Source organism: Fragaria vesca, linkage group LG3 (assembly GCF_000184155.1).
Source record: "Fragaria vesca subsp. vesca linkage group LG3, FraVesHawaii_1.0, whole genome shotgun sequence".
NCBI classification, from domain to species: domain Eukaryota; kingdom Viridiplantae; phylum Streptophyta; class Magnoliopsida; order Rosales; family Rosaceae; genus Fragaria; species Fragaria vesca.
Genome location: NC_020493.1, coordinates 13,717,548 through 13,740,023, shown reverse-complemented (window position 1 = coordinate 13,740,023; position 22,476 = coordinate 13,717,548). Strand labels below are relative to the sequence as shown.

Here is a 22,476-nt window from a genome sequence, read left to right as displayed (position 1 = left end):
TTCGGATAAAATATAATAAGAAGAAAACATTGAGGTCAAAATAACAAATCGTAAAGTTCATATAGAATTCACATAGATTTCGCGTGATTCCGCAGAACATGAATGCTCACTTGAGTAACAAAAATTTGATAATAGGGGATCTCCAAATTCGATTGAGGTCCAAGTTCAATGAGTGCTCGGGATGAGTTACAATTTAAGTTGAGTTAAATGTAATTTGACAATTATGGGATTTGTGCAAGGCTTTATGAGGTTTTATGATTTAGTTTCCTGTTAAGGTCTCATTCATACATACTTAGAATGAGAATGAGGTGTTAATTAAGTAGAAAGTGAATCATCTCAGGAAATGGTCGGGTGGTGGACTTAGAGAAGCCTCGAATTGGCAACTAACATAACCGAATCACTATGAGTGGACTTTTATTTTTTTTAAATTTAATGCATTCAGTGATTTTATATTAAATGGATGATATTATTTTACTGAATTTTAATATGTGGAATTGATTTTCTTGCATGAGTTATTTCCGCGAAGTTATTTTCGGAAGTAAATATTCTTATTTTAAGTATTAACTTCGCTATTTGGAAAGTTACCGAAAAAATGAGATTTTCGGTGGAGTCGTATACATATTATTTTCTTTTATATTTGGCAATTTCTCTTTATTTTGGAGAGTTACCGAAAATGGGATTTTCGGTGGAGATATATATTTATATTTATAAAATGTATGTATATAAATGCTAGCTAGTCATACGTGTCTGTCCACCATAATGGTGTAGCGATTAGCCACCATTATGGTGTGACGTGAGCGTGGGAAGCAAGCATCGTAGCCCTATATGAATATATATAAGAATTCATATAGGGGGTATGGGCACGTATATACACCCGTCTGTCAGCCATAATGGTGTAGCAAATAACCACCACCATTATGATGTGACGTGAGCGTGGGACGCAAGCGTCGTAGCCCTATATGAATCATATATGAAGCGTCGTAGCCCTATATGAATTCCTACATACTTATAAACTACAGCCTCGGAGGCTCAATATCATATGGTATTGGAGACTAGTAGCGGGGCTAGTCGCGTTTTTCAGTAATTGTCTATTTCTGAGTTAAGAAGTTTACTACTTATTGCATGCATCGCAGTTTTTCTGAAAAGATTAATTTGGGAAAGCATAAAATCTTAGTAATTATATGTTCCTTTTAACCTTTATTTTTGTTCACTCTGACACGACCCACCCCGAATTTCACCCTGAAACCCGGAGTAAGTCGAGCGGGGACCACCTCCAAGGAAAATTTATTGAGAAGATTTCTAAAATCTCCCTTGAAAATGGACAACCCTAACTCGAAAATTCCAAATTACACTCTTAATACAACACGTCCAAACATCACATAATTATCCTTCAGAAATTTTAAACATAATAAATAAAATATTTATGTTTCCCCAAATTAATTTCTAAGGAAAAAATCGAATGCATGCCGCAAGCGATAAAACCTTGATCTCATAAAATATCGAGCCTCTCAGACTCTAAAATATATGTATGTATTTACACTCGTCCATACTCCCTATATAAATTCATGGGTCTATATAGGGCTACTACGCTCGCGTCCAACGCTCGCGTCACGCCTTAATGCGGTGCTACACTACGCTATTAAGGTGGACAGACGGGTGTATAAATATGTGTCCATACCCCCTATATGAATTAAACACTCAAATAGGACTACTACGCTCACGTCCAACGCTCACGTCACACCATAATGCGGCTATATGCTAAGCCATTAAGGTGGACAGACACATATGGCTAGCTAGCATTTTATATACATACTCTCTCATAAATACATATTTATATCCACCGAAAATCCCATTTTCGGTAACTCGCCAAGAGAAATAAAATTCGTCAAATTAAAATGACGTCAAAATATTCCGCAATAATTATTGTTCAACCATGAACTCTAGCATACATTTTATTTAAAACAAAAGTCCACTCACAAATTAGGCCTAAACCTGATGTCGATCTGGGGCCTCGTCTGCTCGAGCCTCCTCACGTCCTGTTTCGAATATAATATTAATTTCTCAACTAACAATAATCCAATATTTAATCAAAATAAGCAAAATTACCCGAGAGCCATAAATACGCTCATCATTGCCTAACTTCGATATTCTTAAATCGGAACGATCCGAACTTAAATATCATCCTCGACAGTCGTAAATATAACCTCCCCAAAAATACGACTTAAATCTTACAGTCGGATTCTACATTAATTAACCGCCAAAAATACCAAACTTCGGAAATTCACAAACCTATCCAAATCTCATCCAAAAATTCCATAAATCACATCAATATAATCCCCTTAATATTCCACATTTAAAACCCTAAAAATCTCCCAAACCGCGGCGGCGCCGGCGGCGGCTCCGCCGGCAGCGGCGGCCGGAGGCCAATTCCGGCGACCTCCAAAACCTATGAAATTTTGACAGAATAATCCTCTCATCATGCTCTACAACTTTCCTAACTAGCACAAACACCAATTCCAAGCCTAACACGGGTAATCGACTAAAAACATCCTAAAAGCCCTAGAAATTTCAACTCCACATTTCTCCTTACCTAGCTCAAGAGAGGGTGAGTCCTTTTAGGGAAAGGCTGCTGGGTTGGAGGGCTACAAAACCGTACCAAGCTTGCCCGGATTGGTGGCCGGAGGAGGGAGTTCCGGCGAAAAGCTTCCCGGCGTCTCCGACGAGTTTTCTCTTCTTCCGGCGGGCTAACGGCTCGGGGGCTAGGCCGGGGAGGGAGAGGAGGAGATGGGGGTCCGAACTGGGGTGGAGCGGCGGCCGGTGGTGGCCGGACGGCGGCAGGAGGACGGCCGGAAAACCGGACAGCGGGAGGGGCTCGGGAGAGAGAGGGAACCAGGAGGAGAAAAGAGAAGAAAAAGAGAAAATGGATTTGGGCCTCACACCCCAAACCGGTCCAAGCTTATAACAACCCAATTCCAAAAATAAAACACCCCGAAAAATAATACCCGAATAAAAATTACCTTTTACTAGCTAAGATTTACTATTTTTACCGTCGTCATATTTTCTCCCACGAATAATTCCCCGAAATTAATCGTCCCTTAAAAATACCTCTAGGGACCAATTAAACTATTACCTCAATGACGGGAACGGTAAAATTCTTATTATAATCACGCTAGTAAATAAGGTAAAAATATAAGGGTCGGGATGTGACAATTCACTCTAAAGTTTTCAAATTGATTCTCCTATAGGCCCTTCGGTTTTAAATGCCCAGTTTGCAGGTTAGCATAGTTGAGGTAGGGCGTACATGGAGTCGAGGCATAGTCCATAATATAGCTTCCGCTTATTTGTATAATTTTCATTTTCTTCCTTCACTATTAGAGTTGCTCTAACCTATGAATGTTGGTTGTGGAATTATTTTTAAATTAGTAAATAAATTGGGAGGTGTTGTGAATTTTGGGGAGCACGAAGGCTCCAGGAGTATAAGGTTGGATTTGAATTTTAGAAGTATTTGCAGGTGCTTTTAGAAAGGGTTATCAATTTTCAAGGGAGGTTATGCCGAATTTTCAGTAACATCTCCTTTGAAGATGGTCCCCGCAGGGTTTACTCCGGATTTCAGGGTGAAATTCGGGGTGGGTCCTGACAGTATTCCAGTTTGATATAGAAGATAGTTGAACGGGGGTAGTTTAGGATGTTTAGAGGTGTGTTTCTAGTAAAATGATTGTATAGAAAAGTTATTAAGCGGTGTATATAAATATGAAATGTGTATTAAATATTTAACAATGTGTGAATAAAATTTCTCTTTTGTTTGTCAACATCTATTATCCCTAGCTACCTTCATTTTTTTGATTATTTTTTTCATGCAAAAAAATGTTTTATGAACTACTCTATATATCTTTTTAATTGTTTTTCTCTTTTATACGTGTTATTTTTTCTCTATTTTTTTTTATAATTTGATCTCTATTTTGTACCTCATAATAAATTATTTCAATAAATATATATTTTCTATAATCGATAGATATTATTATTATTTTTTTTACAAAAATATTTATGCATCTTGCAAGTATATGCATTCAATATCTATGATAATACAAAATTGTATGTCACATGATCGATATTTATTATTTTTTTAGCTCTTATAAACTATATATATGCTTTAATAAAAAGAAATTGGAAAACAAAAATATATAAGGAAAATAATAAAGAATGGAATCAATTATTATTGAATTGGAAAGTCTAAAGAGAATAAATACAATATTTCCTTTTGTATAATTATTGTCTTTAATATTCAGTGTGTATGAGGATATATATGTCATTTAATAATTCAAAATAGAGTGAGGTCTAATGAGCAAATTTGGAAGTCCCAATAGCCGCACTCATTGGCATATCTATCGGTATTTTAAAAAAGGAGATATCAAATATATCAGGGATATATCGGAGATATTAGGGAAAAAATATCGGAAATTCGAGAAGAATTTTTTTCTAAAATATTTAATTTATTAGATTTACATATAAATTGTACAAACATCAACTTATCTACATCTAGAAAGAGACTTCAAGTGGTTGAAAAGACGAACGGTGGTGCACAAAAGTACAGTATTCAGACCAAAACATATAACCATATGAATTGTACTATTGAATATGATAGTCGTCTATCTCTTTGGAGCAGTTAACTGTTCATCTTATATCTCTTTTCAAATATTGTGGAAGGTGATTCCTCTTTACGCCCAAGTTTTTTACATACACTTCTTCAATATATCGGAGATTTATTGTAAATTTCTTAAATATTGGAGATATTTAACAGAATCAGAGAAATTTGACAGAATCGGAGTATTTGACGGAATTGGTGGAAGATAAGATATTTACCCCTCTAGATATATCGTCACTCCAGAAAAGGAGATATCGGGGGATATATCAAATATATCACAGAGATTTTAATCCTTGAGCAAACCGAGTCAAAAGCTCAACCCAAGCTGCAAGGCTAGCACAGAAGCTCGTCATGTGTCGCCATGAATCCATGACAATGATAATAACTATTCTGACTCACATATATATATATACACAATTATATATCGAATTTGTAGTTTCGATAAACACTGAAAGAATGAAAGGTTATGAATCTTCTCAAATAGGCTCACCCACTTGAATGCGAAGTCTAGGAAAATCACCTGAGGTGTGTGCTTAAGAGAGCCTCGCTCCACCACCTCAGGCCCTCTTACCTAGTCGTTTTCATTTGGAGCTACCGAAAGGGTTGAGTAGTAATTTTTCATGTATATCGAACCTGTAATTTCGATGGTGTCATATAAGGAACTTGAAGTTCCCTAAAGGAAAAATGATCTAGTCAATGTGTATGTCAAAAAGCCAATCTAAACACTTTGGCATAATGGCTATTGTAAATATAATCACCATATTAAATATGTGTAGTTAATTGCAGAAGCATTTTCACAATAATTGTGTAATATTTATTATGCTAAATTAGTAGCATGAAATTAATATCATCAATTGATTCCAATCTATGTGTTGACAATACATATACAGTAGTTCAGAAATGAACCAGTAGTTCATGTATAAATCGAACTTGTAGTTTCGATAATAACTCTCTTAAGAAACTTGAAGTTTCATTCCAAAATTCACCATACATGATAAAATCGGTAGTTTTTATCATGTTAATTGGTAGTCTCCAGAAGAAACAATTTTAAGTAGACATTTTCCTTGCTTGAACATAATTAGAAAATATTGAAATGAAAATGCTTGTTGCCCTAGAATCTACATCTAAATTGATATGTGTTATCAATATTAAGGAACTGAGCGTTCTCTTCCGGCTGACGAGGCAAAATAACTCTACGTTTCAGAAGAACGTTATCGAAAGGTATGTTCATTGAAAGAAATGCTTAAAACGTTGAAACCACCAGAATAATGGTGTAATATCTTTGCATAACCTTCGAATGTGTGTCTAGAAGCGTACATTGAAGATATTAAAATTTATTAGCTAGAAGCTAAATGATTCGAGCAAATACTAGATATAGTATTGGTGTTTGATGCACTCGGGAAAAACATATGATGCCACCGTATCCTCAACTCAATTATCACACGAGCATCCCCCTCAGAATAAGGGCCTTGTCTTTAATGACACATTATGTCAAGCTGCTCGTTAAGAATGTTGAATACTAGACCATCATATGCAAAGACTAGTATATACTATCTACTCCTACATAGAATGCAACGTTGGTGGACATGTCCAACTACCTAACATACCAATTAAATATTAAAGGTAGCGGTTGATGCATCGACAAAAATGATCAGATATCACTTTACTGTCCATAAGAAAATGTTGTGTTTGCTAAACTCTCACCCATGAAATTTAGGGTACACCACTTGGTATATCTTATAAAGTCCAAAAGACTTGATAAGGCCGAAGAGTTTACAACGAAGACTTCCGATGATTATTGCATATCCCTTGTGATTTGTTGAACATATAGTTTCCTATGTTCACACCCAAGATGGTCTCGCAAATAGAATCTTGGTAATGCGTACCAAGCTTCTACAGTTTGCGTCGGGTTATGCAATCTTGCATGCAGCCATGTTGGTCTGGTTCAAGCCCACTGCTACTCGTCTTACTTCGTGTTACAGTTGGTGACTGGGTGCGAATTTGATGTTGCACTTACACGCATTTGGGTTTGCAGTCCCCGTGCCAATTGTGCCACCACAACGTACAAAATCGGGTCCTCAACAAAGGATGGGCAGATATGTCGATTATGAATCATATCCATTATGTGCTCCTTAGATCCCTTGACAGACGATCTCTATACTGATAGATTTGCAGATTGTCACTTTGATGAGATGATGAGACAGTCTTCCCGCCGTTAGGGGGAACTAAGAACGTCATTGATCCTGATGAACAACGTGAATTGACGTGGAAAATATCCACTATGTCTCATCCTCATCCCCAAACCGCACAAATGATATTGAAGTGCAAAGAATTCTAGATCTACATAGTGTAGCCCAAAAATATGCTAGACGCTTCATTTGATCTATATAAAGTGATGAGATCACATATACCTGCTGCAAATGTGCCTAAAGGTCCCCGTAGGACATGTCATTCCAGTTGGATGAGGTATGGCCATGGCGGCTAACCAGTCATAGTCCCTATCCAGAAGCAAGGTAGACCATTATGTTCGAATGATTTTTATCCCTAGAAGAGGATTGACACAAATGAATCTTCTTGCCATCGCAATCTCAAAACAATTCAACTCACGAGATAAATCCGGATTATGTGTTCGTCCTAGAAGAGACGAAGTTGGGGGACGCTCCAACATTTAAACCCACTCCCGAGAATAGAAAATCTCGGTAAATTTAGTGAGATATTGAATCGGAATGAGATTTCATCGATGATATATTTATATTTGTGGTGGCCACCGAAATGATAATAAGCGATGATGTCGAACCTTGCTTTGTTGATGGAATTCAACGAAGAGATGACTGGTTAAAAGAAAATAAACAATCCAGGTCAAATCAGATTCCTTACACTAAGGGAGAGGTGTTATGGGCCTATTGTTCCCACACCTCCCCATGTTAAACATGTATAGTTTAAATGGGTATTTGTAAGGAAGCGTAATAAGAAAAACGAGATTGTGATATAAGTCTCGTTTAGTGGTGCAAGGATTTTCTCAACGTCCTGTGATTGATTACGTGGAGATGTACTTTCCCGTAATGGACGTCATAACTCTCAACTACCGTCCTTATTAGTTTGGTAGTTTTCGAATAACTGAATATAGAGATATACATGAAAGTTTCTGAAGGACTTCTGTTACCCAATACAAATAGTTCTAGACCACAGAACATGCTCTTCATTTGCTAGAGTAGTTCACTTTAGGGGTTAAAACAATCTAGATAGAGTTGGTATAACCGTCTAAGTGAATATTTGATTGGGATGAGATATATGAACTATGGACTATGCCCATGCGTGTTTATTAAGAAAACAAATTTCGGGTTTGCAATTTTTGGTGATCTACGTCAATAGCATGAATTTGATTGATATTCTTGAAGAGATCTAGAAAACCACAAAACACCTGAAGTCAGAGTTTGAGATAAAAGGCTTTCGGAGACCAGGCCAAATCATTTTCTCAACCTGGAGTCGTGCAAAGTGTAATTGGAATTTTGGTCCATCAATCATATTATATTTAGAGGATGTTAAGACGCTTTAATGAGGATAAAACAAAATCTTCAAGCATACTCATAACTGTTTGAAGTCTAGTGAAACATGTATCATTATGCAGATGATAATGAAGAGATATTGAGGCAAGAATACTCATATCTAAGTACAATAGGTGCATTATTGTACTTGGTTAAATGCCCTAGACCGTACATCTCATCCAATGTGTATTTGTTAGCTTGATATAGCTCTGCACCAACAAGTTGCCTCCGTAAATGGCATAAAAGACAATTTTCGCTACTTTAAATGTATGACGAAAAAATGGCTTTATCTATCCCTAGACATCATAGAATAGATCAACCGCCTATGATCCTCAGAATGATGTTTATGTTGTTAGATATGCTGACACGGGTTATGTAAACCCACACAAGGCTTATTCCCAACTAGTTATGTCTTTACTATAGAGAATACAATAATCTTAGAGATATATGAAACAAAAATCTCTTTAAATCATGCTGACTGTTAAGTGATTCGAGAAGTATGATTAAAGTATTAGTTTTACCTAGTTTGTAATTTTCTGGGGGAGTCAATATCAGGGGGAGTATTCTGAAGCATACTATTGACCATTGTGTACTCTTTTGTCTTTCGTCTAGTGTTATTTTGTCCCACTGGGTTTTGTTACATGGCAAGGTTTTAATGAGCCACACATGTAATTGGTCACCCTACTCATACTGCATCTTGAAGATACCTTTATTTGAAATATATGCATTTGCTCATCTTTTCCCCTCGACCATGGGTTTGTCCCACTGGGTTTACCGGGCAAAATTTTGGTGTAGCAACTATTATGCATCTATCTCCCACGGACTCACATATTATGATCCAAACTAAGCCGCTTCATCGAAATCAAAGGTTCTGACTACCACCGCTATGTGTGCATTGTACTCTTTTCTCCTTCGACCAAGATTGTTTGTCTCATAAGGTTTTTATTACCGGGCAAGTTTTTGACGAGACAACACTGGAGCACGTATCAGAGGAAACTAGTGACAAAAAATACCCAATGAGGAGTGTTGTAAATAGTTATTAGTTAGTGGGCATTTTTGTAATTAGCCGACTAGGGTTGTTATTGTAATTTATATTATGACTTCATCTCTATACAAGTGAAAGTTCTCAACTTAATAAAAGACACACATATTCCCTCATTCTCTTGGTTGTTTCTCTCTTTTCTCAATCTTTCATTTTCGTTTTACAACATTATGTTTATTAACTTGGAGTTGGTTTATAGAGTTATGAATCTGTGAATAGGGTTTAGGGTTATGTTTATTGAATCTGTAAAGTTGTGATTGTGAAGTGTGGTTTTGTTAATTGTTATGCAGCAGTTGATGATGAATTGAGAATGGTTGAATTTAATGAAGTGACTTACACGTTGGAACTGGATGCATACATGACACGACCCACCCCGAATTTCACCCTGAAACCCGGAGTAAGTCGTGCGGGGACCACCTCCAAGGAAAATTTACTGAAAAGATTAAGAAAATCTCCCTTGCAGATGGACAACCCTAACTCGAAAATTTCATATTACACTCTTAATTCAACACTTCCAAACATCACATAATTATCCTTCAGACAATCTACACATAATATACAATAATCCCAAAGTATTCAGAGCTACTAAACACTAGCGGAAGCAAGAAAACACGAGTAGGTTGAACATGTAACCTACTGAGCCTCGCCTCCTACTAGATCCAACCCGAACTCTGCAGACTGGGCAATTTAAAACGAAGGGCCCAGGGGAAAACATTTAATAACGTTAGAGTGAGTGGACAAAAATAAAATAATAAATAAAATATTTATGTTTTCCCAAATTAATTTCTAAGGAAAAATCGAATGCATACCGCAAGCGATAAAACTTTTATCTCATAAAATATCGAGCCTCTCAGACTCTATAATATATGTATGTATTTACACTCGTCCATACTCCCTATATAAATTCATGGGTCTATATAGGGCTACTACGCTCGCGTCCAACGCTCACGTCACGCCTTAATGCGGTGCTACACTACGCCATCAAGGTGGACAGACGGGTGTATAAATATGTGTCCATACCCCCTATATGAATTAAACACTCAAATAGGGCTACTACGCTCACGTCCAACGCTCACGTCACACCATAATGCGGCTATATGCTACGCCATTAAGGTGGACAGACACATATGGCTAGCTAGCATTTTATATACATACTCTCTCATAAATACATATTTATATCCACCGAAAATCCCATTTTCGGTAACTCTGCAAGAGAAATAAAAATCGTCAAATTAAAATGACGTTAAAATATTCCGCAACATTAATTGTTCAACCATGAACTATAACATGCATTTATTTAAAATAAACGTCCACTCACAAATTTGGCCTAAGTCTGATGTCGATCTGGGGCCTCGTCTGCTCGAGCCTCCTCACGTCCTGTTCCAAATATAATATTAATTTCCCAACCAATAATCCAATATTTAATCAAAATAGGCAAAATTACCCGAGAGCCATAAATACGCTCATCATTGCCTAACTTCGATATTCTTAAATCGGAACGATCCGAACTTAAATATCATACTCAACAGTCGTAAATACAACCTCACATTTTGACAGAATAATCCTCTCATCATGCTCTACAACTTTCCTAACTAGCACAAACACCAATTCCAAGCCTAACTAGGGTAATCGACTAAAAACATCAAAAACGCCATAAAACTTCCACCTCAAATTTCTCCTTACCTAGCTCAAGAGGGAGTGAGTCCTTTTAGGGCAAGGCTGCTGGATTGGAGGGCTACAAAACCGTACCAAGCTTGCCCAGATTGGTGGCCGGAGGAGGGAGTTCCGGCGAAATGCTTCCTGGCGTTTTCGGCGGGTTTTCTCCTCTTCCGACGGGTTAGAGGCTCGGGGGCTAGGCCGGGGAGGGAGAGGAGGAGATGGGGGTCCGAACTGGGGTGGAGCGGCGGTCGGTGGCTGGCCGGACGGCGGCAGACGGCGGCTGGACGATCCGGCGGAGAAGGGCTCGGGAGAGCTCGGGGAAAAGAGGGAAGGGAGAAAGAGAGAAGAAAAAAGAAATGGGTCTCCCCCCTAAACCGGTCCACCCTCTCTTAAGCCCATCTCAAAAAAAAAAAAAACCAACCCCCGAAAAATAATACCCAAATAAAAATTACCTTTTACTAGCTAAAATTTACCATTTTTACCGTCGTCGAAATTTTCTCTTACAAACAATTCCCCGAAACTAATTATCTCTTAAAAATACCTCTAGGGACCAATTAAACTATTAACTCAATGACGGGGACGGTAAAATTCTTATTATAATCAGGCTAGTAAATAAGGTAAAAATATAAAAGTCGGGATGTAACAATACATGCATCTGTGTTTAGATTCTCGAACTTAAAGGCATCTATGTGTTTAGAAACTAGAAGCATACATGCATTTGTATTCATACTCGAACTTAAAAGCATTTGTGTAACTCTGGCCACTGGTCACAATTTACCATAAAATTTCCAAAAGATATTTTCAAGTAAAGAACTCTTTAATTGAAACAGAGGAGCAAAGGAACTAATCAACAAAGCTTCAGATTATGAAGTCAAAAGAAGCATGTTGATTACACGGTTTTCCACCATATATAATATCAAATACATCTAGGTTAATACTTCAGTCATGTCCATCATACTCTCCAAAAAGCAAAACAAAGCTCCACGTAGAATAAGCTTAAGATAGTTTCGAAACATCACTAACACATCCACTCATGGACCTTTTCCTGAAAACTACAGCAATAATATGTTAGACTCCAAAATTTTCATATGTAGCTGTGTATAAATAAGTCCATAAACATGGCTAAATTCTTTGGTTCAGATCTGATACAACAAGAGTAGTTAAATGAAGACACTAATACAGGAAGAATGTCCATATAAAAACATAATACTAAGACAGTAAAGAGAAAAACTGAAAAGCAGAAATGCATCTAGTTTTGTGAAGATTAATTATTTGTGCAAGGAAATAAGTAATTCCCCGTAGTTTGAAAATATTACAGTCGTTCTCCACCTTTGTACATTTCTCAATCGTCCTTGAAGCGCTTTATATGAATCTGAAGTGCTTCTACAAAACAGAATAACCAATGAAAACTTAACAACCAAAAACTTCTCTAACCTCAATGCAATAACAGATGATAGAAATGCATTGAATGGAGAGACAAATCAAAGTGTAGTGTTACCTTGGATTGAACAAACTTGGTCCATACATGTCTGGATGACTGATACCATACAACACATCATGATGAGGCATTCCCTTGGAGTACATACTATTTTGTAGATTTTGCATTCCTGGATAACCTTATTGTTGGTATACTAGAGGAAAGGGAAGTTGTTGAACTTGATGGTGGTAGGGGATTACGCTTGAGGGGAAACTCCATTGGCTTATGGGATGTTACCTTCACCTCTATCTTCACCATCAATTTCATCCTCTGACGACATTGAGGTTGTCTCAACACAAGGACCCGATGATTGATTCTTTCCACATCTTTGTTTGTTATGCCTATAACCACCACACTTGCTGCACTTTTTGCCTTTTTTCCCTGTAACCTTTCTTGGTTCTTTTTTCTTCCCTTAGTTTTTACAACATTTGGGTCTCTAATAAGGTTCTCATGATGTCCACGTCCGTCATCCTTCTAACTTTTGGAACAATAGACACAGCTTCTAGCTTCTTCTCCAATTTATCAACTTCTTCACTTACCATCTCATATATTTCCTTTGAAGAAGAGGCACGAAATAACAGTTTGCTTAACATGTCACTTATGTAACCAAATCTTGACTTTGATTCCCCATCTTCTATAACATTAGTAGTGAGCCCACATGTATCCAAAATTTCAATGTTACATTTTTCACTGATTGTCCAACGTTTCATAACCAAAGAAGAAAGAATCTTGGTGACACTCTCGTGTTTCAAGACATTGAAGATGTGACAACATGGTATGCCCTCATACTCCATCTTTTGACGAGAACACACAAATGGTGTGCCACTTTCCCTTTGAAAGTACACCACATTGAACCTCTGATCCACTTTGTTGTGTCTCCACATGACATACGTTTTAAATCCATTGGATTGCACAACAGCTTCTGTGATGAGTCCGCACACCCTCTCTATCTCTTTCCGGACCACAAAAAACACATTGTCAGTATAGATTTTTGATGCATCCTCCTCCAACTTACGAAGCTAAGTGCTCAATTTATGCTTTGAATACCTACACTTGTAGTCAGTCTATGAATACTTGAATCTCAATCTTTTTTGTACTCATACAAAGATTGGAACTAACTTAATTAACTTCACCCCAATCTTTTGTGTAGTCATTCATGTACTTATTCATTCCCTCACAACGTTGTGTGCTCCGCATTCGGGCAAAAAACTTTCCTTTACGATAGGCTTCAACCCATTTTCTGTGTTTTTCATACATCATGCCAAACAATCTCGTGTTCTTTGATGAAAAATCTTTAATCATAATTGTCAAGGATTTTTCAAACTCTTCTGGAGTGGTCGACTCCTACATAATCTCAATGAATCTTTCTCTCAACTTTTGGTCTTTGACATTTGTCGTCACATTTTCCCCTATGTGCCACGATAAAAGCCTATGAGGACATCCAGGAAGCACAATCTCAACAGCTCGTTGCATTGATTCGTCACCATCTGTAAGAACAGCAATCGGTTTCTTACCGTTCATTGAGGATATGAAAGTTTCCAAAACCCATACATATGTCTCAATAGTCTCGTCAAGTAGCAGTGCACATCCAAACACAACATTGGTCAAGTGGTTGCTAGAACCAACAAACAACACAAGTGGCTTTTCATAACAGTTCGTCTTGTATGTGCTATCGAACAACAAAACATTACCGAAGCTTTCATAATCAACCAATGAACGAGTGTCTCTCCAAAATAGATTGCACAACTTGTTTTCCTCATCCACACTAAACCATAACACTCTATGTCTTCCACACATATCCCATTCAGATAAGCAAGAGCAGCCTCAGTATCGTCATTAAGCATAATTTCACGTCTTGATGCATCAAGCATGTTATATAGATCTTTGATATTAAAGCCAACATTTTTATATCCTCCAGTCTTGTCAACTATGTACTCATATGCATGACATATACGAATTGAAACATTCAGCAATACCGTCGCTTGAGCTACATCAGAATCCCTACAATTATGCCGAGAACTCACAAAATGTGAATATGCAAGAGGTACCAAGTCATGGTTAAGTTCTGGTAAAAAATTCTTCACAACATATTGCTTAGTTTTTAAACAGTAGTTCACCAAGAACACAACTTTGCACCCACATCTTGTCTCTTTCTGCGGAGTTCGTACCCTTTTTGCACATATTGCATCATCAACTACCCTAAATCATTCGCATGAGCAACACCACTGGCGGATTGATATGTCTATGTCTTTTTTCCGTTTTAATCCGTCATTTCTCACACTGAAACCAATAGCATGAGCATAATCATAAAAGAACTTTTCTGCAGCTTCCAATGTTTCAAAAAACTTCCCTACAAGGTCATCTTGAAGCAACCTTCTATATGGTTTCCCATTGTAGTGTTGTAATGGTGCATCAACTCTTTCAGACTGCTCATTTTGATCTTCAACACTTTCATTCATGGGAATATCACTCTCCTTAATGAATATTATCCTCCAATCCTTCTTCTGAACAATTTCAAGAAAAAAAAACTAGTGTTATACAATAAACAATGAATCCATAACAATAAAATTTCATTTTAAAGTTTGAAAAGAAGATAGGAAATTCAATGAGGACTCATGTGTCTTAGTTTACCTGTACCGTGCAGAACTTATGCTAGCAAATCCCCATATTCATATAGAGAAGAATCATGGACTAAAGAAGCGTACAAAAACAGAGAGAGGATGACTCCAGTTCAATTGTTTCTCTCTTATTTTTAATTAATCTCTTGTCACATATCTTAAAAGTTAATACATATATAATTGCATTGTTTACCATTTCACAGGCTGCCATGTACCCACATCGACATATTGTTTGGCAAAATTTTATTCTTATAGGGTTTGGACTATTACTAAATTAATGTTTTTCACCATCGGTTGATGCATTTGGTGGACGATACTTCCCCCTACAAATTCAATCATATATATGCATTACATACATTATATATGAGCAAAAGGCCGAGTATGGAGTGTAGAGTTAATTTTTCACTCAAAAGAAACTGCGTAGTAGACCACTCTTCAAAACAAGGAGATAAAAACAGAGAAGTTACAGAAGGGTAGATTACCCCAGATGTATTCAACGATTCCTCCCAAGCTTTGAACATAGACTTGACGCTGCCCATAACTGCCTCATTTAGGGCAGAAACCTACAAATAATAAAGAGAATCACAAGACATTTCAAAGAAAGTAGAATCAAATTGATGAGACAGTACAAATGTGAAGTATTTATACTGACCAAGTATAGAACTCCCCAAGAGCAACCCAACAAGCGCCGTATAAAATCAAAATACGAATTCAACCCCAATCACCTTTACCCCAAATCCAAACCTCCCTTAGGCAAAATCGATTGGAATCAGTTAGAGAGAGTGAGGAGCGACCTGGAATCGTGGCTGAAGTTCAAGGACTGTACGACCGTGCGTCAATCTCAATGCCGATGACCTTCTTGCGGGCTTCTTCTTGGTGATCTGGAGGATGACTTCGCTGGATTTGACGGCGACTTCTAGGCAATGACGATGAGCAAAGGGTTTTCTTGAGCCTTTCAACACAATTGGAGATTTCTAACAGTAGAACTCGAGCTACTTTAAGAGTGAGAAGAACTTTATGTTGGTTTTGTCTTTTCTGTATTGACTCTCGCACGTATAGGGGAACCGGAGATTATCGGTTAACCTTCCAACTTTTCTTCACGTGCCTTGCGCGTGGCATACCTCATCAGCAGGCAGGCTATACCGAATGGTATACCAAACAGTACAGTATGCATGCTATACCGAACGGTACAACAGACAAACCCTAAATGAAAAAGAAGTTCAAAGTTGACAAAAAACATATAACAGCCTGAGTAAGGCAACACATTGGAAAAAATATATATATATATATATTGTTCTGATGTTATGTTGTGATCATTCTAAAGAATAGAGAAACAAGGAAGAAGACGATAACTCAAAATACTATTTCATTCATCCATAACCGATTACAGGAGGTTTCCATCCTTTTATCTACTACAAACTTGAATAATTGCATCTAGATAACTACCTATGATGGGCCATAACCTTCCTACTACAAGCTGGGTCAAATCCATAAGGAGAAGTCCTACTTACATATATATATATATATATGCAGGCTTAACACACTGTTAATCCTACAAACGACGTCGTCGATCTACTGCGGTGAACAAAGAGATGATAATTGGGAATATATTGAGAAGTGATCCCATCAATTGCTACCCCCTTGAGAAGTAGGCCGACCACAACTTTTGCTTGCCCTTGGCAGCTACCCTCTTCTTGAGTATTTTAGCTTTAGCTTCACTTGGCTCATTTTTATTAATCATGAATCTTTATCATTTGGGTTATCGAAATCCACTAAATCAGTAGTCCCAAACCCAAACACATCATTCAAATCAATGTCATCTACATTCAGCCCAATTTCTTAGTCACCACTATTTCGTGTATAGCTTGAAAATTTGTCACACGTGCGGGGAGGTGTACAGATATGAATCTCACATCAAGAACAAGGGACCTTGCCTGTGGAATTATAAGGGTTTGTGACACTTTACCCATTGTCAATTGGTTTTCCATGTGAACCCCAGACTACTTTATCATGGTATCAGAGTGGGTTACCCACGTTCACGTGTGAATGCGTAACGCCACACGGACTCCAAGTCACCCAAATAGTTGTCCACGTGTATAGCTTGAAAATTTACCACACGTGCGAAGGCGTGTTGAGATATGAATCCCACATCGGGAATATGTGAATTTGTTTGTTAGTTTATAGGGGATTGAGCCACTCCAGCTATTATCAATTGGTTTTGGATGTGAACCCCAAACTCCTTCATCATCAAGGAACTTGCGCACCAACTGAACCTGTTAACCTTGAGCATGTCAGTGAGCGATTTGGCGAGGATGCTGAAATTTTTCACAAAGCGGCGATAGTACCCCGAGATCCCTAGAACACCCCTCATAGCCTTCACCATTTTGGGCATGGGCCACTAAATGATGCAACTGACTTTCTCCGAGTCCATAGATGCCCCTTGGGCCGTGTAGATACCACCACTAGCATGGCTAATATGCTATGCCACCAAGTATAAGTATCACCTACTTTGTGGGCCCGTGAGACATGACGGGACTCGACCGCGACATACATCTCGAAGTCTAATATACAAGCTACGCAATGGTACTCGAAAGCGGCCAAGCCTTACTGGGAAGTCACCTTATCAGCCTCACCAATATGCCTCCACAAGCACACTTTGAAGACTAGGAATGAGACTCTTGTCCCACATTGAAGACAATTTAAAGGAAGAAGCCTCCCTTCGCTATAGAAGGAGACTCTTTTACTCAACATCTTATCACAACCACTTGTAATATTGAGAGCCACCAAGGCACCCTAACACATAGTAGAATTTTAAGTGGTTGTAGTCTTCCCCAAAGAGGAAGGATGAACTACTATAAACCTTGTGTCTCTCTACCTCTTTCCCTCTTACATTACGTTAATTTGATTCCAATAAATCACTACATCAACAGGCCGAGACAATGTGACCCAAATAACACACACTAGTTTGGGCCAACTCACACTTAGACAATTTGACATATCATGAGATTGTAAAACGCGTAAGACTGCTTCCAAATGTAGCAAGTGAGACTCCAAATCTTTGATATACACCAATATATCGTAAAAAAAAACACAGACAAATTTTTGAAGGTGTTGACGAAATATATTGTTTATTAGTGCTTGAAATGTTGAAGGTGCATAGATGGTCGATCTCAGGCATGTTTGGAGTTACTGGTTGTTGAGGGATAACGGTCAAGAGCGGAGACCAAAAGTCAAGTTTGTCTTTAGGAATGAGGTTGAATATGGCAGAGGCCTTGATCTTAGTATGAGGATCTGAAGTGATGCCGCGCATAACATGCATGGCACTGACTGCCGACTACAAACACGATAATCTTATCCTGAAGTGTCACCTGATGAATCCTAAATTCTACAAACACAACCCCTGCGATCGCTAGAACCCTAATTTTTGCTATGGCCCATAAACCAGACATGTTAATCAACGATGAGGTGCATCATGACTTTGAGTTCGCCGCCCCTGCCGCCTCTGCTGCACCAGTCTCCCCCTCCGATCAACTACGCCTCCAGATTAAACAAATGCTCCGTGGTGATCTTGGCGCTGAACTCGCCGCTAGTATCTTCGATATGATGAGTCATCTGGGTGCTGAATTCGCCGAAGATCTAAGATCCGACCTTTTTGATAATCTGGACACATATGGGGAGAATTTCAACATCTATCTGTCAGATAGAGTACCTTTCTACGTTCATTCCTTTGTTCCTAGTAACATATACCAGCGCTTGGATTAGGGATGACAATAATCCCCAGCGGGTAGGGTACCCACGGGTATTCAACCCTGACGGGGAAGATATACGGGTATAAACAGGTAACGGGGATGGAGATCCCCAGTATTCGGATTCTTAAATCGGGTACGGGGCGGGTATGATATTTTGATATTCGTCCCCATCCCCACCTATTAAGGATGAAAATATTATTATATATAATTATATAATTTATTATTATATATATTTATATATAATTTATAAATAAATATTTATGTAAAAAAAATTTGTGATTCTCTTAATAAACATTTAATGAACCTTCATTTTTATTATATATTTTTATTCTCTTAATGAAATTTACCGGTATTGTTCTGTTTTAACCAAGACTTGTATTTATTTTTATTGGATTGAAGCATGAAACTTATTTATTTTGGTATTTGATTTTAATTTCATACTTTTATATAATTGTATTTCGTATTTTAAAAATAAAAAATTAATTTAATACATAATTGTTAACGGATACGGGTACGGGTACGGGTACGAGTATGGAAACGTAATCCCCAAAGGGTACGGGTACGGGTACGGGTACGGGGAATCCCCATTATCTAATTACGGGAATAGGGACGGGTACGGGGATGAGAAATGTAAAAGGGTATGGGTACGGTATTTTGATCCCCGTATCCTACCCTACCCATTGCCATCCCTAGCCTGGATAGAGCAGTTATTTGCTGAGATTAACATCACTAATTGTTAATGAAATGTGGAAAGTACCTAATCTTCATATCGTAAATTTTGGGTTGTTGGTCCAAAATTACAAAGGTTATGGTATTAAGACTAGTGATCCTACATCGACAACTATTGGCACCATTTCATTCCCATGTGAAATTATTTTCAACTTGTGAGATTTCAACCAAGAAAGTTGGAGTGAAGTGAAAAGCAAGAGATGATAAATGATTGAGAGATTAAAGAAGAATTAACATGAAAGTTGTTGATTGAAATTTTTGAAATCAAATCTTTATACAAAACACATCTATCTATACTAAGGATTTTTAAAAAGCAAATTGACCCAAAAAACCCAGCCAGCACAACCTCGTCAGTTCACAAAAAACCTGACCCAAAAATCTCCTAATAAGTTTACGCATCATAATCCCACACTGTCCAAATGAAGTTGTTAAGTACTCCCTTTTTAGCCAATAAATTAAGGTTAAAAATACAAGTAAAATGCTTATGTGCAAGACAAATGGATACACGAATGCATTGAACAACCAATTTTCTGAACTTTTGTTCCAGATCGTAATATTTCTCATCACACCTTTTGCATTAAACCGCACCATTGATTTTGTTAATGCCATTAGAAAGCAAATATTGATATGGAGTACAATTGGGCACGTTTTGCGGTAACCTAAGGGTATGGAGTTGGTATATCTTTGACCTTACTTTGTTTGAAATTGGAAATTAAGATCATCAATGGGTACAGCATGAAATGGAATGACCAGCCGCTGAAGCCTTATGACATAGAAGGGCATCTTGTGTTTTTGTTCTGTGTCTCTAATTCTTGTATTCCTGTCTGCTATTAAATCCTCAAAAAACTTCTGAATATTAATAAGACGATTATTATTCTCATCTCGAATCTATTAACATACATCCTCAATTTGCCCCTTGAGGTCCTTGTCCAAACCTTCAACTATGCTATCATAGTCATCTGTACAGTCTTTTGATACATCATTGATAAAGTTGTTAAAGTTGGTAATTATGGTCCAACACTAGGAAATTGAAGCATCTGTAGTCATAGCACTTTCATCACCATGAATTGAGTTTATGAAATCTTTGGAAATTAAACAAAGCTATTAGACGAGTTGAGTTTTTTAGTTAAACAAAAGGATATACACCCGCAATTGAACATACATCCAGATGCCCAGCCTCTAATGTTGTATCTCCATATTGGAGAATTTCTCATATAGATGTACCTCATAAAAGTACTACATCAAATGAGACTCCAAATCTTTGCTATACACTAATATATCGTACAAAAAAAAAAAAAAACTAAGGACAAATTTTCGAGGTGTTGAGAAAATATATTGTCCATTAGTGCTTGAAATGTGGAAGGTACATTCGAAAGTCCAAATTCATTACCACAAATTCGTAGTGGCCATCATGTGTTCGAAATGCGATTTTGTGGATGTCGGTTTTACTCATCCGGATTTGGTGGTAGCCGGAACGAAGGTCAAGCTTGGAGTAGATGGAATAGCCATGCAAGTCGGTGATTAACTCATCGGCCACGGGTATATGAAAATGATCATGAACCGTGACCGCATTCAACTTTCGGTAGTCCACGCAAAAGAGCCACATATCATCCTTTTTACGAACAAGAAGCACCGGAGAGGAGAAGGGGCTAGAGCTAGGCCGGATGAAACCTTGTTGAAGAAATGCTACGTGGTGATCTTAGCGCTGAACTCGCCGTCAGAATCTCCGATATGATGATTCATTTCGGCGCTGAACTCGTCGGAGATCTAACTTCCGACCTTCTTGATAATTTGAACACATATGGGGAGAATTTCAACGTCTATATGTCGAAGTACCTTTTTACGTTTATTCCTTTGTTCCTGGTAGCACATACCAGCGCCTGGATGGAGCAATTCTTTGCTGAGATCGATATCACTGATTGATAATGAAATGTGGAAAGTGCCTAATCTCCATATCGTAAACTTATTTGATTTAATTTCGGGTTCTTAGTCCAAAATTACAAAGGTTATGGTATTAGGACTAGTGATCCTAGATCGACAACTGTTGGCACCATTATTTCATTCACATAGTGAAATTATTTTCAACTTGCATAGTGAGATTTCAACCAAGAAAGTTAGAGTACTGAAGTGGAAAGTAAGAGATGATAAATGATTGAGAGATTAAAGAAGAATTAACATGGAAGTTGTTGATTGAAATTTTTGAAATCAAATCTTTATACAAAACACATCTATTTGTAGCAAGGATTGATACAAAGCAGAGTGACCCAAAAAGCCTGGTTGGGCACAACCTCGTCAATTCACAAAAAATCTGGCCCAAAAAGGTCCTAATAAGTTTACCCATCATAATCCCTCAGTGTCCAAATGAAGCTGTTAAGTACTTCCTTTTTAGTCAATAAACTAAGGTTAAAAATACAAGTAAATATGCTTATGTGCAAGACACATGGATATGTGAATGCATTGAACCACCACTTTTCTGAACTTTTGTTCCAGATCGTACTCAATCTCATATTTCTCATCACACTTCTTGCATTGAACTGCACCATTGATTTTGTTAATGCCATTAGGAAGCAAATATTGATAAGGAGTACACTTGGGCACGTTATGGTAACCAAATGCAAGAACAACCAATTGATTGGCCTCTTTTTATCAATATGAGGCTTTGCACAATTTGTTTGATCAAAGGACTTGCAATCCGGTAGTGTGGGGAGTCATCCAAACAACATGTGTCATATCACGCATTGCACTCTTGTGTTTGGACACATAAGTCGCCACTTGTCTGAACCTTTGTTCCAGATTGTAGTACTCAATCTCATACTTGTCTTCACTCCTTTTCCATTGGAACACATCACTTATTTTGTTGATGCTATTAGAAAGCAAATACAGATGAGGAGTACGTACATTCAACAAGCTTTGTGGTTATCTATGTGTATGGAGCATGTATGTCTTCAATATTCCTTTGTTTAAACATTTGAGCTGGAGATCGAAGGTACTAGGTGACCTAGAAGGATCAGTCGC

The 22,476-nt window shown here is 37.7% G+C and overlaps 1 protein-coding gene across 1 annotated transcript in view; it reads right to left on the bottom strand.

Annotated features, from left to right (window-relative positions):
* The window catches only part of LOC101296071 (polyubiquitin-A-like), a 120,349-nt gene that overhangs the window by 35,533 nt on the left and 62,340 nt on the right, over positions 1-22,476 (bottom strand). The gene's annotated exons all lie outside the window — the stretch shown is intronic.